Here is a 23,610-nt window from a genome sequence, read left to right as displayed (position 1 = left end):
AAGGGAAAATAACCACTATTGGCTGGTATGTCTACTTATTTTTCCAACACATTAACAAGCCCCAGTAATGCCAGAAGTTATCCAACTATTCAAGGGTAGGAATGGCCAGATCTTGCATAATATGGGCACCTACGTTTGTGAGCAGATTGGACACTGGTTATGAGTGGCGTGTCTCCTGGGATCTGACTCCCGTTTGTGTCATCATATTGCACCTTTCCAATGACCCAGACTTCGGCTTTGTTTGACTTCACTCTTGTCTATTCCCTGGTACAGTTGTGGACTTTCACGGCTTCTGACCCAGGCTTCCCCGACCTTCCTCCTGTCTGATACTTCCATGGCATGCAGTAACTCCAGCCGCTCAGCTAAACCTGGAGATCCCGGTATCCTGTACCTGCAGCTATACTATTGTGCCTGGTCTCCAGTAACTCCTGCTTCTCAGCTATACCTGGATATCCCGAGACCCTGTACCTGCAGTTCTCGAATTGCGCCTGATATCTAGTAACTCCAGCTACTCAGCTAAACCTTGTAATCCTGGTATCCTGTTCCTGCTGTTTCTATGGATTTGTGCTAGCTGTTTACCATTGACTGTGTCACTCATTGGTAAAGACATTGGTAACAGTAAGGGACGCAGGATCTACTTACCAGGGTTGCGTAATGTGCCTCTGCCCACAGATGTAATTTTGAGAATTACATACCTATATAAAAAACTTTGCCTAACTCTTGACAAAAGCACAAATTGACCTGTAATACCCATTGTTTCCACTAGAGGGCAATAACAATAATAACATAGCAGACTTTTATTACCTTGTTTTACCTATTAAGCTGTATGTATTTTGCATTTTTTTGAACAATTCAATGTTCTCACAACCCTTAAGATTTTTTTAAATACTTACATATATAATAATTGGAAAATACATGCACGTTAGTAAGATAGATAGATAAATATATATACTTAGCATGTTATTCTAAAGGTATGGAAATTTTCAGGTATGAGCTATTGAGATAAAATATATTGTTCCGTGTTATCCTGTAAATTCCACTGCAACATTAACCCTTTATTTTGCATGCACTAAAATCATATACCATCTAGTTTTGTATTCATGCGCTATCTAGTGATCAATATTGGAACTTTTTAAACAACTGACTACTGTAAACACACATTTAGATGTTGCTTGAGAGCACCTCTGCCAAGGAAAAAATAAAAATGTTATTACAGAAAAGAAATGTGAAATTCATGTTGCCTTATAGCAACATTGCAAAATAAAGGGTTGAAAAGTTCAAAAGTAAAGGATTCCCTCTCCAGTATGTCTTTTGGACAGTGTCCTTATTGGGTCTGATATAGGTCAAAAAGCTAAGACTGCAGTCATGTGAGCTGCTGTGACATCACTGGCCCCGCCCCTGTGTATGAAGACCACCGAATCACAGAGTGCATTTCTGCGCAGCAACCCTTAAAACCTGTCTGTATTGTAAGAGAAGCACCTCTGTCATAACAACCTGCTGCAGAAACGTGAAAGAGAGAATGATGGACATATTTATCTCAGTATTAAGCAAATAATAACATGTATATGTACAGCTCAGACTCCGGAGTGATAAGGTCACACACCTGCACACTAGGCTCCTCAGCTGGTAACAGGGTCTTGTATCTACGGAGCAGCTGCAATGTGCAAGTATGAGCCTGAGACACCCATCTATGCTCCCGCAGCTCACTTTCTATTCTTCTGCTCCTTCCAAGTCACTGCCGCTTCCATGCCATCTGTCGGACTCTGACGTGCACTCATGAGCGAGGTGGCACCAATTGTCATCATCATCATTTATTTATATAGCGCCAGCAAATACCGTAGCGCTTTACCAACGGCTGCAGAAAGGAACGTTTGCATCCCAGGTAGCAGATATCAGGCTAGAGTCCAGCAAACACCTGCTTAGCATGAAGTATGGTAGATGAATTCCCCATACGGACAGTCCTGGGTATGTTGACCAAACCCTTCTGGCTGTTGATACCAGCTCGTCATACCTGGAGCATCGCAGAGGTCTACGACCTGTAGTCCCACCAGCAGCCAAGCACAAACCTCTTGCGGGGGGAGGTCCCTTAAGAAATACCAGGATCTGTTAGACTCCGGGGCAGCACGGTGGCTCAGTGGTTAGCACTTCTGCCTCACAGCACTGGGGTCATGAGTTCAATTTCCGACCATGGCCTTATCTGTGTGGAGTTTGCATGTTCTCCCCGTGTTTGCGTGGGTTTCCTCCAGGTGCTCCGGTTTCCTCCCACACTCCAAAAACATACTGGTAGGTTAATTGGCTGCTATCAAAATTGACCCTAGTCTCTGTCTCTGTCTCTCTATCTGTCTGTCTCTGTGTGTGTGTGTAAGTTAGAAAATTTAGACTGTAAGTTCCAATGGGGCAGGGACTGATGTGAATGAGTTCTCTGTACAGCGCTGCGGAATTAGTGGCGCTATATAAATAAATGATGATGATGATGACTCTGCGCCTCTGTTACTGCCAGCGCTAATTCAGGTCGGCTAAAGAGAATCCACTGAATCCGCTACAATCAGGACAAATAATAACTATAGAGACTAATTCTGTTCTCTGACAGCGCCATAAAAACGCCGTCCAATAATCCAAATGTGAAAACTACAATGTGATTGTGTGATTGTAGCTAGTGAAATATTATGGATGGTTATTGATCTGATGTTGTATTGATGTAATTAAACACTAGCATGTAACAATGTGCCTCACACCCCCTACAACCACAAACAAAAAAATTTCTATTTTTTTGTAGATTCTTTCCAAAGTAAAACTCTATCAGAGAGCAGCTTTTTTTGCACCAGTTTATCAATTCTCCGTCTAATCAGGCCACAGTTTTCATAATAGTTCTCTTATAGGTGATGTAGAGGAGCAGAAAGGCCAGTAGGGGGAGCTCTGGCATGTGATGTAAAAGAGAACACTGACAACATTCTAAGGCAGTGTTGGCTAACCTGTGACACTCCAGGTGTTGTGAAACTACAAGTCCCAGCATACCCTTCCAGCAATAAGCTGCTATATATTGGCAAAGCATGCTGGGACTTGTAGTTTCACAGGTTAGCCAACACTGTTCTAAGGGAAGAAAACTTTGTATCCTAAATCAGGATCATTTCACTTCACCCTATGGGGGGTATTCAATTGACCGCAAGTTTTTTTCCCCCACAGCGTTAAAGAAAAAAATCTCGCGCAGGTTTTTAACTGCTATAGCGACCGTTTTTAGTGAACGCACCGTTAAAACTCGTGCAATTCAATTGACTAACAGGTATCGCTGCCCTTGCGCGTTAATCATTGGTGCTTGTGAATTTTTAGGGGAGTGAAGGGGAGGGTTTAACGTGGTCATGTATAAAAAAAAAAAAAAAAGGATTGGCATATATTTGCATACATTAGATTGCATTACAAACCTTTCTATTTGATAATATCTACATACAGTACTTTCTTTTAGCATATTTTTTTATTTAACTATTTTTTTACTATAGAATCATCTATACCATGTCAAAACACATTAGTACAAACATATTAGTACAAAAAACATACATAAATATATTTAATTAGTGATTTTTTGTATTTTTTTTTTCCATTATTTTTGTAAAATAAAATCAACTTTTACATGTTAGGCATTACTGATAAACATAGTCTATCTTTTTCTTTCATTATTACATGATTTCAAATAGTTTTCTTAGGTTTTTTATTTTTAGCACACCCCAAAGAGGTGCGAGATAAAACAGCATATTGGCCTGTTTAATGCGCCGCATTAAAAAACAATTGAGTAGCCTTTAACACGGCTGCCTCTCACACATTCTATACTTTCAATAGACCTTCTCCTGGAGCGCGAGAGGACCGTTTGCTGAAAAAAAACCGCTGCGTTAAAAATGGAATTGAATCGCGGGTAAAGTTAACCCGATGGAAGATGATTTAAAAAAACGCGTTCAAATGAATTAACGCAGAGTTAAAAAAAATTTGAGGTCAATTGAATTCCCCTCCCCCCCCCCTATGGGTCCAAGGCATAACTAGCGAGCTGTGTGCCTAGGTGCAAAAATCCCCCCCCCCCCCCTCCTAAGTTCACATGGTAAAAGCAAAAAGCGCATAATATCTTTTTGTTTTGTTTACTTCAAATTTCAAATATAAGAAATATAAATGTAGAACATAAAAACTATGAATAACCCCCATTCCCCATAACAAAACTTTCTTCAATTTCAATAAGTTCCGCCTCTGCTGTGGGTACAAGGTAAAAATAATTATACTTTATTCTTAGTGCCATAAAATCATTATACTGCAACAATACTGTTAATCCTAGAAAATATTTTTGCAAAAAAACAGGTTATTTTCACGTTAAACTGGTCACACCTGATATCCGCTCCATCACCACCTGCAAGAGGAAGCCAGAACATTCTGCAAGAGATCAACCTTTATCACATGTTCTCTTGCAGAACATGTGATAAAAGTTAACTCCAATGTCACCAGAGATGAAAAATTAATATTAATGTAGTTTATAATTTTAAAGTGAAATCCAGATAATTACTTACCTCTAATACACCAATCTGCCAGGGCCCAAAACCACTGCTCTGCTGATGGAGAGAAGGTAGGATTGGGACCCACGGTGAAAAACAGATCAACTTTATCATATTATATTTTCTTGCTTATAAGCGTAAGAATTGCTAACATCAAACAACTATGAGAAACGTTTTTGCTCCTTTTTTTTACATTACATTTACGCTGATAAACTGTTGTTTGCCGAATTTCTTAGTTTAATTATATTTTTTTACATGATTTATTTTTCTGGGGTTTTTTACAGTCCCTGTAGTAAAAGCATAGCAGTAAATCTTATTTATATTATTATTTATTATTAAAATAATTATTTATAAATGTTCAACTTAACAGCAATTCCCAAATAAATAAAAAGTAATATAAAGACACAAGGCGCACACTCATGCTGCTTGTAATGTATACCTTTTATATGTTAAAGGGGGACTAAGAGCTAGTCACAGCAGGGGACAGGTTTAGCCGTAAGCCTCATATCTTGACCATCTTAAATTCCTATATTTTTTGGGCAATTATATTTTTATAATAAGGAGCTTTTGAATACCTGCTGTTTTAAACAGAATTTTAACACAAAGGATTATAACCAATGTTCCGAAGTCTCTCACGGTAAAGGAAGTAACAACACTGGACCTCAGCTCCATTACACACTAAGAGGCAACAGGGGAATTGTCAACCATCAGCTTATCAGACGAGCACTCAGGGCTTTTGTTGGGGTGGACAAGGACATATGGGTCTGTTGTACCAAACACATCAGAGACCGGTTAGTTAACTGCCACAACATTGACAAGACAATCAGCACTGAATCAGCTTAGTTAAAAGCCCCCCTGAGTATTTGAGGATTAGCATATTGATTCATTCAGACACAGAGAGCTCCCAGCACAGATGACTGATGTACCGAGCTGCATAGAGGGACATTCAGCTGAAGGGAAAATGTTGACGTTCCTATACATCCTGGCATTTTGCACGTTGCATCATAGACCTAATTTACTGCAAATTGCAGCCTGTATGAGCCCAAAAGAGGCCACTGATGCTGATTAGATGTTGCCAGGCAGTGATGGCATTTGGCCGTGTGTGCAGTTATCCTTCCACCGTGCTTACCATGCCCTGTGGAATCCAGATATTTGGCTAAGAGTCTGGAAATTTTCTCAATTTGGCACCACAAGTGTCTGGTCGAACCTGGCAGAGATTTATTTGGCAGCTGGATAGTTGGGCCAAGCAGCCAGTTCTAATTGTGATTAAAAAATAAATTTAAAAACAAAACAGGATTCCTGTAGGTTACCCCTCCTAGTCCCTCAAACACTCATCACACACAGTGATGAAAGTGGGGGGTATACGGAGGTATGTCATACCACCACCTCTCCTACTGCCTTCATTGTAACACTATCGCATTCCAGTCACGTACATTATATATTATATATATATATGCACAGTGGTGGAAGTGGGGGGTATAGGGGGGTATGTTGTACCGCCACTTCTCCTACTGCCCTCGTTGTAACACTATCACAGTCACTTACACTCCCGTTACATTTTTCATACCGTCACTTCTAAATATCCACTTCGACCACTGATTACAGATACGTAAAGTGCACAAAGTTATCAGAGCTTTTCCTCAGCCCTTCTGACACCAATAATTAGTTTACACCTTTAAGTAGGAGGTAAATGGCTTTGCTAAAAATATTTGTTAAAAGGCCAGTAAAGTCAAACAATTAACCTTTGTTGCTTACAGAAAGGAATCACACGAGTCTTTTGTGGCCAAAAAACCATATTTACAGTGGTTTGTCTCACCATAAGTGGCAGAATCTAGTGTAAAAATACAAGGAGGGATGAGGGGTAAATTACAGCAATGCGGATGTTCCTAAAGCAGAAACACAACATTCAGTTCAGCTTCTCCTCAGTTACTTCACTATCGATCTAGTGTAAGGCTAAACAAAAATCCTATTTGCAGTTTGCTTAAGTGCCTAAAACCGTGGTTTGGATCAGCAATGGGGTAACTAATAATTAGATACTTCCAAAAACTAACTATTGTTTTGTGGTTGGTTGGTTGGTTTGTTTACAATATTTATTTTGTTGGAGGAAGAGGATCTCCATTGCAAGGGTATTACAGCTTTAAGTGTTTTAGTAAGAACATCTTCTACTGGGCTGATGGTATGCCAGTCAGGTTGAGGAACCAGAAGCTGGGGCTGTCTGTCATATCACTTCCTAAAATATCTTTTGACATAGGGATTACCCCCTCCCAGAATGGACAGATCTTGGGGCACTCCCACCAAATGGGGAGAGGTCAACCTTGGGTCTGGCTACACCTCCAGCGAATGTTGAGATTGGTTGATGGGAGCGCGTCCTACTCACCCAAAACTTCAGATTTTGTCCAGGCACCCCTGCGCAGGGCTGGAGGAATCTGCAGCCAATCAAAACATTCGAACTCTCACAGTACAAACCTGTAGCCAATCAGAGGATTAGAATTTTCCCAGGGCCAGCCAATTAGAACATTCAAATATTCACAGCACAAAGATCACATGACAAATGTGCCCCTATATAACCAAAGTTCAATTCATTTAAATGGAACTAAGTTTGTTAAGTAAAATCTGGATATATAGGGAATATTCCTAATTTACAATGTCCTTTTCCAAGTAGAGAAAGTCAAGTCCCCAGTAATCTCCTACAACAGATATTGTCATGTCTATTAGCCTTGCTCAATGTCTTGTAGACATATTTAAAACATATTGTGTCGGCCTCAGTACACAATGAGGCATTAATCTCCATTGAATACAAACAAGTCCTTTTAGTAAAGCAGATGCCATTATTTGAATCATTACCGCAAGCAGCTGTCCCTTGATGAGGTGCTGATCTGGGAATAGATATCATAGCTGCATTCATTTGCATTAATTTTAGACACGAGCAGATTTAATTTGTTGCGTAAATGTAGTGTAAAACTATTTGCAGATGACAGCCATGGTTTATAGGACAGCCCCCGTGAAGGTTTGTCATGGTTTTCTTTTTAAACACTCTCAGTATTTGACAATAATTGGTTCTGCCCTTTATATCCTCTTTACTATATATTAAACATGTCAAGTTACTGCGCTGATTTCTCTAACCTGCTAAGTAATGGCAGTAGCTCTACTGCTAAGCAAAACAGCAAACAAACATTATAGCTTGTCATACTAAAATAAATAAATAAATAAATAACAATAAAATAAATAAAAAGAGGAATAATAAATAAAAATTCAAATTAAACACACAAATATTTTATATATATATATATATATATATATATATATATATATATATATATATATATATCTATCTGTAAAATCTTTTAACAAAGTACAGCACACACAACTGTATTGCAAAAACAACACAATTTTTGATCATTAAACATAGGGGCTTACATTAAAAAAAATACAATACAGCCTATTACACAATAGTGTATTAGATCTGAGCAAGTGCAAGGCAAATTTGCCTCTATTTGCACCCTCTTCAAAAAACTGACTTCGTGGCCTTAAAGTTTAAGGGGCACATTTATCATTGTTCGCATAAAGTGAAAATACGTTTTCAATCCTTATCGTATTGATAAGGATTGAACTATTTCTCAAATTTATGAAGAACGCAACAGAAACTGCTGTTTCCGATAAACTGCTGTTTCTGTGATAAAAAAAAATTACTTACCACGTCCTCTTTGTAATGCGCTGTCTCCGGATCTCCTCCTGGTCTTCTTCGTTTCTCTTCTTACTGCAATTGCACATGTGCAGTTCAAAGACCTGGGCATGCGCACAAACATCCCGTTACCGGAATTTTTTTTTATTTTCGGAACTTGTTAGATTGCGGTAGGGAGCAGTCACCATACTGTAGAATGGTGACTGCTCCCAAAAACTAAACAGAATGCAAAGCAGCAGATATCCACGATATCTGCTGCGATGCACCATTCATAAATATGCGGCACGCTACAACTTGCGTTGGAGTTACGGAAAGTGAGTGAAAGTTTGCACCACTTCATAAATATGCCCCTAAGAGAGCTAAGTGACTAGTAGAGTTACATCTCAGTTACATGGTCAGGGATATATCTCCAGAACGTAACTGTGACCATAAAAAGAAGTGTAATCATCATCATCATCACCATTTATTTATATAGCGCCACTGATTCCGCAGCGCTGTACAGAGAACTCACTCACATCCATGTGGAGAAATAGCTTGCTGTAAAAACAGCACTTTTTTGAAATGTAAAAAACTCAATATTTTACGGCCTACAGAGTCTACACCAGAGTAAAGCAAGATGTGGTTATTCTGTTGTTGTAGAACTACAAGGCCCAGCACACCCAGAGCCGGAATAAGATCCTATGGGGCCCTTGGAAAGATACTAGTTTGGGGCCCTCCCATTTATATATAATATCAATCCTGATAATACCCGCTAGAGGCCCTAGGTCCACTGTCCAGTTGCATCGGGCAGGCCCTAGGTGGAGGCCTAGGTCACCTAATGTGTGATCCTGCCCTGTGCGTACACTGCCACTCTCTGGCTGGGACTTGTAGTTCAACAACAGCCAGAGCGCATAGCCTTATTGAGCTTGGCCTATTGTCTAATATATACAGGGGCAAACTCAGGATTTTTAGGGGGGGTTCCCCCCCCCAAAAAAAAAAAAACAATAGAGAGAGCTGCGCGGGCGCATGCGCAGCAGCTCCATTTCGGCGATTCTGAATTGGACAGCTGCCGCGGTGCTCTCAAAGAAGCGTCCGCGGCAGTGCTTCTTTGACAGCGCCGCGGCTGCTGTACAGTGCCGTTCGTTCGCGGAGAGGAGGGGATTCTGGAGAACCAAAAACCCCCCTGTGTGCGCCCCTGATATACATGCTTGAGAATTGAGTGGAAATTTGCTCTTATGGCTGCTTGTGGCCCCTTACGATGGAAGTGGCAGAACGGGGCAAGGGGGGGGGGGGTTAAGGATGTGTTGGCTCAAATACAGAATCCGCTGCTCACCCTGTGGGTCCTCCTTGCTGAGCCCCATTATTAATCTTTCCAGGGGTATATGTTTAATATTATGGATAACAAAACTTCACCCTGTAACCAGCTTCAGTGTCTGTACTACAACTTGTCTACATCACATTAACAATCCAGGTTAGTATGCTTTTATACTGCAAGCCAATGTTTTCTCTTTTTAAAAACCTGCCTCCGTTTGTACCCATCATATGTGGAACAAGGGGTTAGATAGGAGGAATAGAGGCTGATCAGTTGCCTGTAGAGTGGGATGGTAGATGTAGACGCCCGTCACAGATTGAGCAGCTCAGTCCTGTTGACCACAAAATCTCAATACTGCTTCCAACTAACACGGAATCCGTAGTGACTCAGGGGATTGAGCAACGTTTCCAAGAGGCTCTGGATTTTCCGGGACTCGTAGAGTTAAAGATAAGTAAGATATTCTGAGGGGCAGCATTGGAGGTTTAAGAGGATAGATGTTCTCCAAAGTAAAATGGAAACATGAAAGAAAAATGTAGTAAGGTTATAATCTTGATATTGTCCCATGTTAAAGTCTGAAGACAGTGAGTCATCCTCGAGGAAACGCGAGTAGGAGAGACGAGGATGGGGACAGATGCAGACATAACAGCCCTCTCCAACTTGACATCTTTACCATTGGTCATGCCCCTGTTCTGCCATATGTTTCTGATTTTATTGAAAATTAAATGAGTGACAAAGATTGTTGTGACCCTTTTAAAAAGCCAACTGGAGCGCAGTTTCAAAAAGACAGAAACATAAACATTGGTGGCGGAATTTTAAATTAAGGTGGTTTTGGCTTTTACCTACTGCATATCACACACCACCAATGGAAACATAAAAAACCATTAAACCCCAACATCGACATTTGAGATATGAACCATGGAGGTAAAATGCATTGTACAGTGTTCCGGTCATTCCTCTGTGTTACCTCAACACTCCATTATAAGCAGATTCAACTTATCTCACATGTTTAGGGCCCTGCTGCCCTAATGAGGTAAAAAAGCTGATTCTGGAGGCATTTAAGATACTGTGACATCACTGGCCCCGCCCCTGCGTATGAATCGGCCAATCCACAGAGAGAAATTCTGCCAAACACATTTGCAAAGCTGTCACTCAAACTCTGCCTAGTTAAAGGAACACTTCCTAATACAGCCACCTGCTACAAAGGGGGGAACGAGAGCACGGGGGACATATATAGTTATGTATACGCAGCCCAGTTATTTAACCTACATTATTTAGCTCAGCTATATACAGCTGTTGATATATAATGTACATTAATGTCAAATAGGGACTTTACTTTTTCTCTAAAGGACCGTTTTTCTATCCCTGTAATTCTGCCACCTTGGGCTCCTGGCACCCAGAGTTCTTCTCCTTTCCCTTTGGTCTGTTACTATACCATAGGCAAACCAAGGGGGGTTTTCTAGTGACTGGAAACCCCCTCCAAGCCTGGGACACTGTATAATTGAGGTGGCTGGACCCTGCTCCTGCTTCACACGGCTCTGCTTGAAAAGGGAGAGCTGCACCTAACAGTAGTGCACGCAGCATTGCCCATGTATATTATAGGGATAGGAAGAGTTGGAGAGCAGCCAAAATTATAGCCACTCCCCCATGCATGCTGGTCACGCCCACTGTCGGCGTGGTATGGAAACCCCCCTCTGCAAATCCTGCGTTTGCCCCTGTATACGTTACATAAAAATAAATAACGCTAGCTATAGGCAATTATTTACGGTATGCTCTGTTATGTTGTGCTAGAAAAACAGAGGACACTGTTGCTATATAATCTCCCTCTTTCTCTACCAGTTCTTTTTTAGGTTGGGGTCTTTTTCTTTTCTTTTTGCTTCTTTTTCCAGACTTCTGCTGTTCTCTCTCATTCAACTCAGCATAGCACGTAAAGAGACTTTACACTCCCTGACATTGCTGGGCTCGCCCACTATCTTCCCCGTTCCAGTTCTCTAAGCGCAGAGAGGTTCAGGAAGTAGATACGTCTTTGTCCGAGTGTAAACTGAGACGGATCCTTGGCCAAAAGTACTTTTTGCGCTGATCAGTTGGACTTGCGTCCGACTCTACATCAGGCCATTTGTATGCAGTTTGTCATTCATAGAGGTCGATTCAATTCGGCCACGTTAGTGTAGGAGTAACACAGCGCTAATTGTATTACCGTTAATACGGTAATTCTAACCCAGATTTTAGCTCAAAAACCCTCGTTAAAATTGACGTAGTAGAGGTAATACTGGCCACTTTTACCGTTGTGACCGTAATAGTGCACAGACTGCTTTATTCCTAGAATAACGCGGCTGAATTGAATCGGCCCCTTATTGTGTATCAATGTTGTCTCAATGTTAAATTTGTGTAACTGTTACAATGCCCTGTAGGTAAGTACCGCTTATTCTGTACATCGCTGCGGAAGATGTTGGCTCTTTATAAACCTGTGCTAATAGCAATTATCAAGGTGTTGCAATTCTAACAAGTGCTGTATTTTAGGGGATGATTTACAAAAGGTGTAAGATTCGTTAGACTCAACGAGGTTAGGAGAAAATGTAAATAGAAATTAAACATTAAATGTTATGCTAAGGTGAACAAACTATCTTTGTTTAGAAACAAACATATTTACTAAGCTAGTATAAAATTGACACCTTTATTAAATTTATTCCCATAGCTGCAGTATTGAATGTATAAATTAATCTTTGTTCACTTTAAGGATAATATTTAGAAACTAGCCTTTTTTAATTTTCTTCCTTTCTGTGTGGTCCTTAGAGGTTAGTACATAACATTTAAATTTGTTACACCTATTCCTGTTTAACAGATATATGTAATATGGAGGATATATGAAAGTCTTTTCTGGTAACAAACATTATTCCTGAGATATCAAATATTTTCTGCAGCCTTCTTGTCAATATTCCTACTTGCAGACAGCTAGTTCTTATCTCATTGTTTGCAGAAGATACATTTATTTCAAATATAAGCACAAATGAGAAATTCTTTCAGATAGCAATATCTTCCTTTCTAACACTGATATCTTATTTTCAATTAATACGATTACACATAAGTCTGAATCCATTTGCCTAGCATAAACTACCGAATGTGTAAATATAATTATCCAGCACCTTACTATACTGGTACTGAGCCATCACAAGTAGACAGACATTACTGTTAGATTTACTCAGCAGGAAAATTGGTTTGTAAAAATGCTGAGAATTACTTTAGATTTGGTATACTTTGTTATCACTCCAACACCATTTATAGTGGATTCTTTGAGCCAGTGTTATATATCTGGTAAATTTGCTTAATATGTTACAATGAAACAATCAATTGTTATATGATCATATTTAACTATGTTATGTGTATTGTGCTAAATGCAATCAGAACCATTTGCTTTGCTTCCAGATTCCATCCATTGCTGTCACATGACTCATTTTTAAATTGTCCCTTGATTAAATACAGAATTGCCCATCATATATTACAGGACCATATACACCGGGAGGTCACCAAGTATTAACTCTCCATCGATGCATTTACCTTTATTCATAAACCTTGATGCACCATATCCATTGAGATCAGTAGGGACTCAGTTAGGGTGTGTATTAATGTGTTCTGCAAATCAGTATAATTTTCTTAGTGCAGAAATTTTGGATGGGGTAACCTCAGGAACCATCACCAAACTCACGGTAACCTTCTGTTTTTGGTTTGTCGCTTGTTTAATAACCAATAATTGCACACACACACACACACCCCCCCCCCCCCCCTCCCCCTGCCCTCGGGTTACTTTTGGACATTTTTTTATTCCAATATATCAATATTTGTTTTCACAAAATTGGAAACATCAGATATTATTCTATGTAAACCAAACTTTTTATGTTGCCATTCTGATAACAAGTTAGTATGATAACCACATATCACCTAAACTCCGAGTTGTACGTGTCTCTGTTCAATCTAATTTCTCCCCACTCATCCATCTCACAAGGAAATTATAAACGTGTCGATAATAATGAGGCCAAACGCACACAAACTCTTATTAACGCACAATTACACAGACAGGGTTGGGTCCAGCAGCTGGTCAGACGCGTGCGAGGCTTGTGCCTTTATCCTGATGTATCCTCAGTGTGGACGGGACGTAGGTTGTATGTACTGAGCAGGCATAGACAACTTGTAGCGCTTCAACTCTCTTGGAACTACAAGTCCAAGCATGCCCTACCAGCCCACTACAGCGGGAGAGCTACACATTACTTATATCTGATATATAAACTGGTGATTCATGTAGTTAAAGCTCCTTTACCCATCTTGCTGGCTGCAATAATAACCTTAGAGAAACAAAAATACAATGATATCATATTATTTACTATAGATAATGCCAATATTATTATATGAACACAATAATGATGCAGATATATGAAAATAATATAGAAGTATCAAAATAACTAAGTCTAACAAGAATGTTCTGCTGTAGTAGATGGGATGTATGTACAGAAAGTGAAGGTAGGACTGAAAGTCTAACAGTGCTTAGTTAATGTGCAATGACTCTTATAGGATACGTTAGTTTCATTAGATTCACTTACATTGTAACTGCAAATATACTTGGTATAAAATGAATGAAACCACAGCTGCCTCCAGTCTCCTTGCCTCTTGGTGCACACTCCGTCCAGGCCCAAAAAAATCCCCCCCTCCCCAAATCCTTCACACCCTGGGAAAATATTCTCTCCCTCCATCCATACAATGGGCCCCAGTGTCGCTCCCCCAGCACAGATGGTGCTCAGACGCTAAGTTCTCTTTATAAGGAAACAAAAGAGAAATCGTTATAATGTTAATACATTGCAACATCTTTAAACTTAACGAGTTCTGGATTGTGCCATGGAGAACATGTACCCATCAAGCTGGATGGTGGGAAGGGCGGGTGAATGGGGTCCCAGGAGGGGCTGCTAAGAAGAAGGGGAGGGGGGATTATTACCTTGTATTGTTAGGGGGTCAGAGGGGGAGGGGGACGCGTGCTGCAGATTCTCAATTTGCATCAAGCCTGGGAAGAGAACCGTTATTGTGACCAGTATGTGACACTTTACTAAGCCCATGACAAGGAGCAAAGAGATTGTCATGATGAATATATTACTAAAGAACTACCAGGATACATATGGCAAATACCCCCCCCCCCCTCCCCCCCTCATCCAGGAAAACAACCTAAAATAAACCAGGCGCAGCCAACAGTTGGCTCCTCTGGTGTTGTGGAACTACAAGTCACAGAAATCTATTTATGTCTCGCTTGCTGTGTTAGAACAAAGAGCTCCACAAACCTGTTTCCAATGCCCTATGTTCCTGTGGGACTTGTAGTTCCACAACAGCTATCAAGCCAAAGATTGTCTAAGACCTCTGAACACTAGAATACAATATTCCCAGAGTAATATGATATAAATTATATATTTGACTTCTACACATGGATATTTTAGATGTCGCGTGCTAGTTGTTTAACTGAGGGAATGTGGAGGCCGGTTAGTAAATAACAGAACGCGGCTGAGGTCACATATCACCCATCTGTCCATAGATTCAGACGCGTGCAGAGCGCGGGACACATAGATCTCAATATGTACAAGGGGATGAGCATGGACTCGTGTTACAAGTTAGTTATTCACCGTCATTTAGCGACAAAACAACAATAAAGGAAATCAAATAATAATAATAATATTAACGACGGATATTATGCAATATTGCAAATCAATAAATTTATTGTAAATACCAACATGGTACATTGTGACGGTAATGTATATAATATACCACAAACTATTCGTGTGGCTTTGTATGTATATGTTCATTCATAATTTGCAGGACATAACAGAAAATTATATAAAAAATTAAACATTGCCATTTGGGAGAATGTCAGAAGCTCAGAAATAACTTACATATAATGAAAATATTGTATCCTATTAAACACAGATTGACAACCATTTATTAAGTCGTGTAGCATTAAATACCTAATAGACTTATTTTAAGCAACAAATCGGAGAGCTTTATGATAACCACTGTCTGATAGGGAATGCTGGGACCTGTAGTTCATCAGCAGTTTAATAGATCACCTCCCTACCACATGTCTTCAACCATACTGAAATACAGTAAAACAATGTACATTCAGAATACATGTGCATGTATGAATTTGTCCTCTCATCCCCCCAAATCCACAGTCCTTCCAGATGTTAACTAACAATGAAACGGGACAAGTATAAAACAAGTTCTATTCTCTATGTAGCGTCTTAGTTCTTACATCAGCAAATCAAAGCTGGTTCAATACTTTTCCTTTAATAATGTTTGCTGAGCAATCTTCTCCTTTCATTGCCGCAGTGATGTGTGAAACAACACTCACAGTGTAATGTAATATAATGTAGAAGGAATACTCACCATCCAGTATCCAGGGCTTAGCATTTAAATAATAGCAATAATAGCAATAAAGTATATCTATATCTATATCCCCTGCTCTGAAGTGACCCCTCGCTATTGTAAATGCTACATGTTCTATACAATTTACTACCAGGTTGTGTAGGAGAGCATTAAGCAAATTGCAGCCTCTACAAGCAGTGGAAATAACTTCAGCACCAGGCACCGGACAGGGCGTAATGAATATTTACTTAAAACTGAATATTGTACAATTGTGCTGTGAGGGTTCTAACCCATAGAACATGATTACAGAACAGCAATAGTTTAGGACACGAAGGTTGGTTTTCACAATAAAGCCAAGAGATATTAATATTATCAATACAGACAGACCAGGGAAGGCAGTGTATAGAGAATATAAGGTAGGGACAATACATAGAGGAGAGGCTGATAGGGACAATACAGAGGAGAGGCTGATAGGGACAATACATAGAGGAGAGGCTGATAAGGACAATACAGAGGAGAGGCTGATAGGGACAATACAGAGGAGAGGCTGATAGGGACAATACATAGAGGAGAGGCTGATAGGGACAATACATAGAGGAGAGGCTGATAGGACAATACATAGAGAGGAGGCTGATAGGGACAATACATAGAGTAGAGGCTGATAGGGACAATACATAGAGGAGAGGCTGATAGGGACAATACATAGAGAGGAGGTTGATAACGACAATACATAGAGAGGAGGCTGATAGGGACAATACATAGAGGAGAGGCTGATAGGACAATACATAGAGAGGAGGCTGATAGGGACAATACATAGAGTAGAGGCTGATAGGGACAATACATAGAGGAGAGGCTGATAGGGACAATACATAGAGAGGAGGTTGATAACGACAATACATAGAGAGGAGGCTGATAGGGACAAAACAAAGAGGAAAGGCTGATAGGGACAATACATAGAGAGGAGGCTGATAGGGACAATACATAGAGGAGTGACTGATAAGGACAATACATAGATTAGAGGCTGATAGGGACAATACATAGAGGAGAAGCTGATAGGACAATACATAGAGTGGAGGCTGATAGGGACAATACATAGAGGAGAGGCTGATAAGGACAATACATAGAGGAGAGGCTGATAGGGACAATACATAGAGGAGAGGCTGATAGGGACAATACATAGAGGAGAGACTGATAAGGACAATACATAGAGTAGAGGCTGATAGGGACAATACATAGAGGAGAGGCTGATAGGGACAATACATAGAGGAGAGGCTGATAGGGACAATACATAGAGGGCAGACTGATAGGGACAATACATAGAGGAGAGGCTGATAGGGACAATACATAGAGGAGAGGCTGATAAGGACAATAAATAGAGGAGAGGCTGATAGGGACAATACATAGAGGAGAGGCTGATAGGACAATACATAGAGGAGAGGCTGATAGGGACAATACATAGAGGAGAGGCTGATAGGGACAATACATAGAGAGGAGGTTAATAGGGACAATACATAGAGGAGAGGCTGATAGGGACAATACATAGAGGAGAGGCTGATAGGACAATACATAGAGGAGAGGCTGATAGGACAATACATAGAAAGGAGGTTAATATGGACAATACATAGAGGGGAGAGTGATAGGGACAATCCTACAACTTTACTAAATTTACTACATTTTTACTAAAGTTGCATCGCTAAACTAAAAAAACCGATCAGCCTTCAAATAGTAGCATAAGTACCATTTCTGCCTACCTACCCATAGCTCCATGTATTATGTCACTAACCAAACCACACAACGAGAATGGGTAATCCAAGAGACATCGCATCATTTTTATACATGAAAGAATGAAATGAACAAGCAGTGAAATAAAAGCTCTATACTGTGGGGACTTCTCTATGTTTACCTTAGTGAATATTTCAGCACCAAGGCGCTAGAGGACAGCGACCGCCAATAATCTATTGTAGTCGAATGTGAAAGGATCTGAGTATCAGAAGCTGCTTAATGATAAATCACACGTTCTGTTGCAAACTTATTTCATGAAGGGAAGATAAAAATGACAGTATGTCATTCGGGTAGACTAGCTGTAGAAATTAGTTTGTTAAACGTCATTAAGTAAACCCCATAAGTAAAAATGAAGGATATATTTTCTGCAGGGTATCGTATAAAACATATCTCAGTAATTAGGTCATTGGAGGAACTATATGAGTGCCTCTCTCAACGTAGTGATACATTAATTGCGTATTGTGTGTATTATTTTGATATTACTATAATTTTAGGTTGCATATATCATCATTATCTATGTCATCAATATATCTGTACAACTCAGGACAAACAGAAGTGAACGTGAGCCAGAATCACCCTTTGATACTTGTCGAGACCCCCCCCCCCACCCCCTCTCAATAATTACAAAAAAAAATACTATCTTCTAGGCACAGATGGTGTTCAGATGCCAAGTCCTGACTATACAACACATCATCATGACAAGGTTGATATCCAATGAGAGATAGATATTGCACCCATACAGTTTGAAACAATACACAGACAGATCGCAGTTATGAAGGGGGGGGGGGGGAGGGTCTTATAGCGGTGGGTGTACTAAGGGATATAACTAAATGGGATGCTGATAACACATAGGGTCCATCTGCCCCACGACTCAAACCACGAGATCCTATGATCCAACAATCAAAGTTGCATACCTTGCTTAAGATGCCGCGTCCTATTATCTTCCATATGGCAATTTCGGCTCAGCAGCTGTGGTTGAACTAAAAGTCCCAGCAAAAATTGTCTTTGTTACCCTGAAGCAATCCTATGGAAGCTGATGTGAGCTTTGTTGCTTAACATAATCCAAAACAGTCTTCCCCAACCAGTGAATATGGAACCAGAGAAGATATTTTTAAATAGATTGAAGATCAACGCTGGTGATTATATATATATATATATATATATATACACACAGGACCTGGTGCTGAGTTAGGAGCACAGCAAAAAATGAGCAAATTTAAAATGTGGGGATAGCTGTTAGGACATGTCCTAGATCAACTTTAAATTTCAGTGTAAAAATAAATCTATCTTATATTTGTGTGCTAGATGATAAAGCAGCCAGTATCTTCCTTGCATGCAAAAATATTTATTAATTTGCATCTCTTGTATTGTAACATGGTTTGTCCAGGTGCAAACTTACTCATTTTTTTTTTTTTTGCATTGCTCCTAACTCAGCATCAGGCCCACAATGTTTCAATTGTAAAGGAAACAAAATAGCTGTAGTTTACCTTGTCTTTCAAACGTACATTAAGCTTGGTTGCATTTATTAAAGCATTTTTGCTCTGATGAGGCTTGAAAGATACATTTAAGAAGGCATTTTCTTGTGCATTTTCCCCTCTTCTTCATATTACTGCAGATTAGAACAATCTAACATTAGAACAACAACCCTATACTGTGACTAGCAGTTTAGTGGCTGAGCCTGGGAGGCTAATAAGACGGATCTGAGGGAATGCTCAGGCTGGTTAGTTACTGACACAAATGAGCAGTTAGATCGTTTTAGACCCATCTGTCAGGGTTTCAGACGCGTGCAAATCGCATGCCTGGACCGCATTCATTACCAACTCATTTCCAATTCAATACAAGTGCACTGATAGCTGCATATCTCATCCAGAAAACTCTCCTCCCCGACGCGTGCGGCCACTCTGCGCCCTAAAACCCACTGCTATCATTTCCTGCTCCATTCATTTTCGCGAGTGAACGATATAAACAGAATATAAAGTATTACATTCTCGTCCAACTATAATATTTATATACAATTATATCACAAGATGGCATTATTTATAATGTGATAACTAACTATGCATCTCTCTGCTTTATAAATAACCAAACAGCAGTATTTGCCTATTTGGAGTAAAGTGATTTTAACTTTATTATTATTTAGTCGCGATAAATTGTTTTCATTCTATAAAGCGCGATGTTTTCATGAATGAGCAAGGACCGTGCAGTTGTAATGGAATGAAAATAGAAGCCAAGGTTCAATGCTACCCATTTAAAATCTGCAGCTCCCTTTCTGTTATCCCTTGACTATTCAACATTTTTTCCCCTTAAAATCACAATGTCATGTTCACTATTAAACAAATGAAGAGCGCCTGATTACTTAGAATATTTATATTCAAGTATTATAAAAGCCACATATCTGATTTTAGCAGGCAGGGTCAGAGATAGAACAAGCTGGCACACCCTTGTTTCGCTGGCTATTGAGGAACTACAAGACTCAGCATGCTTAATATTTAACATAAAATAACTTATGTATTGATGGTAGCGGTACACAATAGCGATTTCGATTTACTAATGCTACAACAGAGCAGATCTAGCTAGCAGGTACTGCCTAGTAGGGTATGCTGGCACTTATAGTTCCACAGGAGCTGCAGAACGACAGGTTGTTTATCTCTGAACCAGACTATTCTTAAGCAGAAATATTCCATTAGTTCTTCATTTCCATGTTCTCCATATAATAACTAAAATGCTGTTGTATCAAATCCAATCTACCATAGTTTACTAATAAACTGTTATAAGAGTGATCCTTGTGACAAGATATTAACAATTATGTCTCACTGTATCCCATCTTATACTGAGATCAGCTAATCTCATACAACAGATATACTTAATACACCAAAAATAAAAATAAATACAGAACTGTATATTACTGAGATTATGACTTGTCTACTCACCTGCTCACTGTAACCCCGAAGAAGAATCTATATTAAAACGAAATAATTCATGTACTTTTTGTATTTCAGTTTGCACAGGTCTAAATACAGTAAATAATAAAATGTGACTTATAATATATTCAGGAGGGGTGTCGGTTCAAGGAAAAGCTGAGCAGATCTTTGGAGAATATATCTGGGAGGACGTGCTCTGAAGTGACCGGCTACAATGTATACCTGTTATTTGTTGTAGAATTATAGTCATATTGTGAGAGAGCCATAAGAAGCAACGACAGGGAGACATGGAGATATCGGGGACCTGCACTTTCATAAGGTCCAATATAACGTATTTGGAGATATAGATTTATAGGTGAGAAGAAAGAACAATCTGATGGAGATGAGACAATTTGTGGACTGCCAGGAGATTGATACATAAGAATGAGACCAATCAGAATTGACCCACAAGAAATATCTTTTATACATGACAACAGGTCTATTCCCTGTATAATTTAAGACATTTCACCTTCCCAAAAATCAAATCCTTGGATGCAACCTAGGGGTCAGCCATTGATAAAGGATCAATGTTTTCTATCCAGGACCATCCACAGCCTTCCTGAATACTCTTCAAATAATTATTTTACCTAATTATATCTTTGCTAATTGAAAACAAAATGAAGATAAGTGAAGCCTTCTAGCTATACCTCTGCACCCCCAGCCATACTGCATTGTATAGGAGTACTGTTCTGATCCAGTTACCTGTTGGCAGAATATGAAGCAGAACCTCCCATACTCACCTACTGGGCTGCTGTATACATGCTTAGTGTGCTCGGGGGGTCTGCAGCCTGGAGCTGGTGATCTGTGTTAGTTAGAGGACAATCTAACATGAGACTGCGCTGGGGAATGAGGTGGGGTCTCCGTGTCTAACTCTCCCCCCATCTGTTCTGCCTAAAACGTGACGCGTGCGACTCTCGTGCCCCAATTATCTGCTGACAATGATCCCAGTCTGGGCGGTTATTACTTATCCCCCCCACACAATATACTCATTACTGAGGATCACACCAGGGAAAGGGGGTGGGGGTTAGCCGTTAACTAAACCCCTTTCATGCTGACTCTTAGCTGGGTGCTACATAGGTTCAAAGCCACGTTAATATTAAAATGAATCCTGTAAATCATATAGATAGAGCAGTTACTGTAACCTGCAGCGCTCCAGCTGCTGTGCAGTTACTAGTTTCTGCATGCACTGCTTTACCAAAGCCTGGCAGGCATGCTGGGACTTGCAGTTCTACAACTATGTACTGTAAACGCACAGGGTGTCATGATGTACTACTGGTCCCAGCAAGACTGATCCTTTTGATAGCCAAGTAACTTTATATAAAAGAGCTATAGAGATTGGCTATCGAGCTTGTAGTGGTCGCCGGCAGCGTCTCATTAAGTTACCTCTGAACAAGAGATATACATTTTTATTATTCCTTATTTAGAGGACCAGTTGCCACCTCACTGCTAAATCTGTGTCCATATAACTCAGACACCTCAGTCTATACCACTTCTACTATATTGACCACAATGAACTGTAACAAAGGGATCTTGTGCTTCAGAACTGCACAGCTGTGGGGGAGACGATGAAGCTTTTTGAAGGACACTGTTGGTGCAGTATTGGCCGTGAATGCTGAGTGTAAGGGAGCGTTGGATGAGAAGGGGGGACATTGAGGTTCCCAGGGCGTGGGGGAGGGGAGATGTCTGGCAGACTGCTGGGTCACACACGCTTCTATTAGTGAATCAATATCAGGAAATAGCATTACCATAGCTGCCTGGTCAACATAATAGTCCTCGGTGCTGTGTTCTGAAGTTTAATATTATTACAATACTATACTTTATTTTACTCTCTGATACAGCATCGTGTTACCATATAAATGCAGAATAGTGACAATGGAAACTATTAATAAATTGATAGGCATACAAGGCATGTACCCAAATGTCCATGCTGGGCAGGGGCTGGGGGAAATTATAACAATATGACCCAAATATAGGCTGTGGCAGAAACAGTGTTGCAATAGTCTTTCATTGTCTTGCAATATCTGTCCATGATACCCATATACCCTTATGGCACCTCCAAATCCATCCACTTTATTTTTAATTTTTGGCACCAGTAATTTAGATATTATTAGTTTACTAGCATCTGTAGATGAAATTCCATTGACCTACCTATGTGTTTTTTTTTTTTTAAAGTATTTTGGTGGGGTACCACCATGTCCAATAATGACCCCATCTATTTGGATTGTCTGATATTGTCTGCTGTACTGTAGCATGTGTGGCCAGCATTATATAAGACAATAGATCTGCTGTGCACCTGTATCCAATGAGCAGACCTGAAATTATCAGCTGAGGTATCCAAGGACGACAAAAATATACAATATCTACCTGAATGAGGTGAGGTGAAACAATACTCTGAATGTACAGGTCAACTTTAATGAGCGACTTTGCTTTGCCTCCTGTTGATCACAGACCTGTAAATCTTGGTCCAGATCTGATTCAAAGCCAGTGCTCATGATGTGACAGTGTGAAACAAAGCTAGTAACTAGTGAACTACAATAAGGGCTAGATTAACTAAACTGCGGGTTTGGAAAAGTGGAGGTGTTGCCTATAGCAACCAATCAGATTCTGGCTGTCATTTATTTAGTGCATTTTACAACATGACAGCTAGAATCTGATTGGTTGCTATTGGCAACATCTCCACTTTTTCAAATCTGCAGTTTAGTAAATATACTCCTAGGGGTCTTATGTTGAGTTAGGAGAAAAGCAAAAATAAGGAGCAAATTTGCACCTTAGCAAAACCATGTTGCATTGGAGGGGGAGGTAGATTTCAAATGTGGGGACAGATTGATAGTTGGGATAGAGCATGTCCTTGATCGATTTAAATTTCAGTGTAAAATTAAAACTATCAAACATTTGCGTACTACATGAAAAAGCAGCTAGCATTTTCTTTGCATGCAAAAAATTAATTAGTTTGCACCCCTTGCATTGTAACATGGCTTG

The 23,610-nt window shown here is 39.9% G+C and overlaps 1 long non-coding RNA gene across 2 annotated transcripts in view; it reads right to left on the bottom strand.

Moving 5' to 3' along the window:
* Positions 1 to 14,717: 14,717 nt before the first annotated feature.
* Positions 14,718 to 23,610, bottom strand: part of LOC142106976 (uncharacterized) — a 260,709-nt gene continuing 251,816 nt past the window's right edge. The window contains exons 5-7 of one of the 2 annotated variants that reach the window (XR_012679831.1): positions 20,602 to 20,628; positions 19,159 to 19,280; positions 14,718 to 15,617 (exon numbers count right to left, since the gene is read on the bottom strand). This is a non-coding gene — a long non-coding RNA (uncharacterized LOC142106976). Of the gene's footprint in view, positions 15,618 to 18,585; positions 18,652 to 19,158; positions 19,281 to 20,601; positions 20,629 to 23,610 lie in introns of those variants that run through there. The other variant, XR_012679830.1, reaches the window with a different exon arrangement.

The sequence above is a fragment of the Mixophyes fleayi genome, chromosome 11, assembly GCF_038048845.1.
Source record: "Mixophyes fleayi isolate aMixFle1 chromosome 11, aMixFle1.hap1, whole genome shotgun sequence".
NCBI lineage: Eukaryota > Metazoa > Chordata > Amphibia > Anura > Limnodynastidae > Mixophyes > Mixophyes fleayi.
This window is presented reverse-complemented; position numbering and strand designations above follow the sequence as displayed.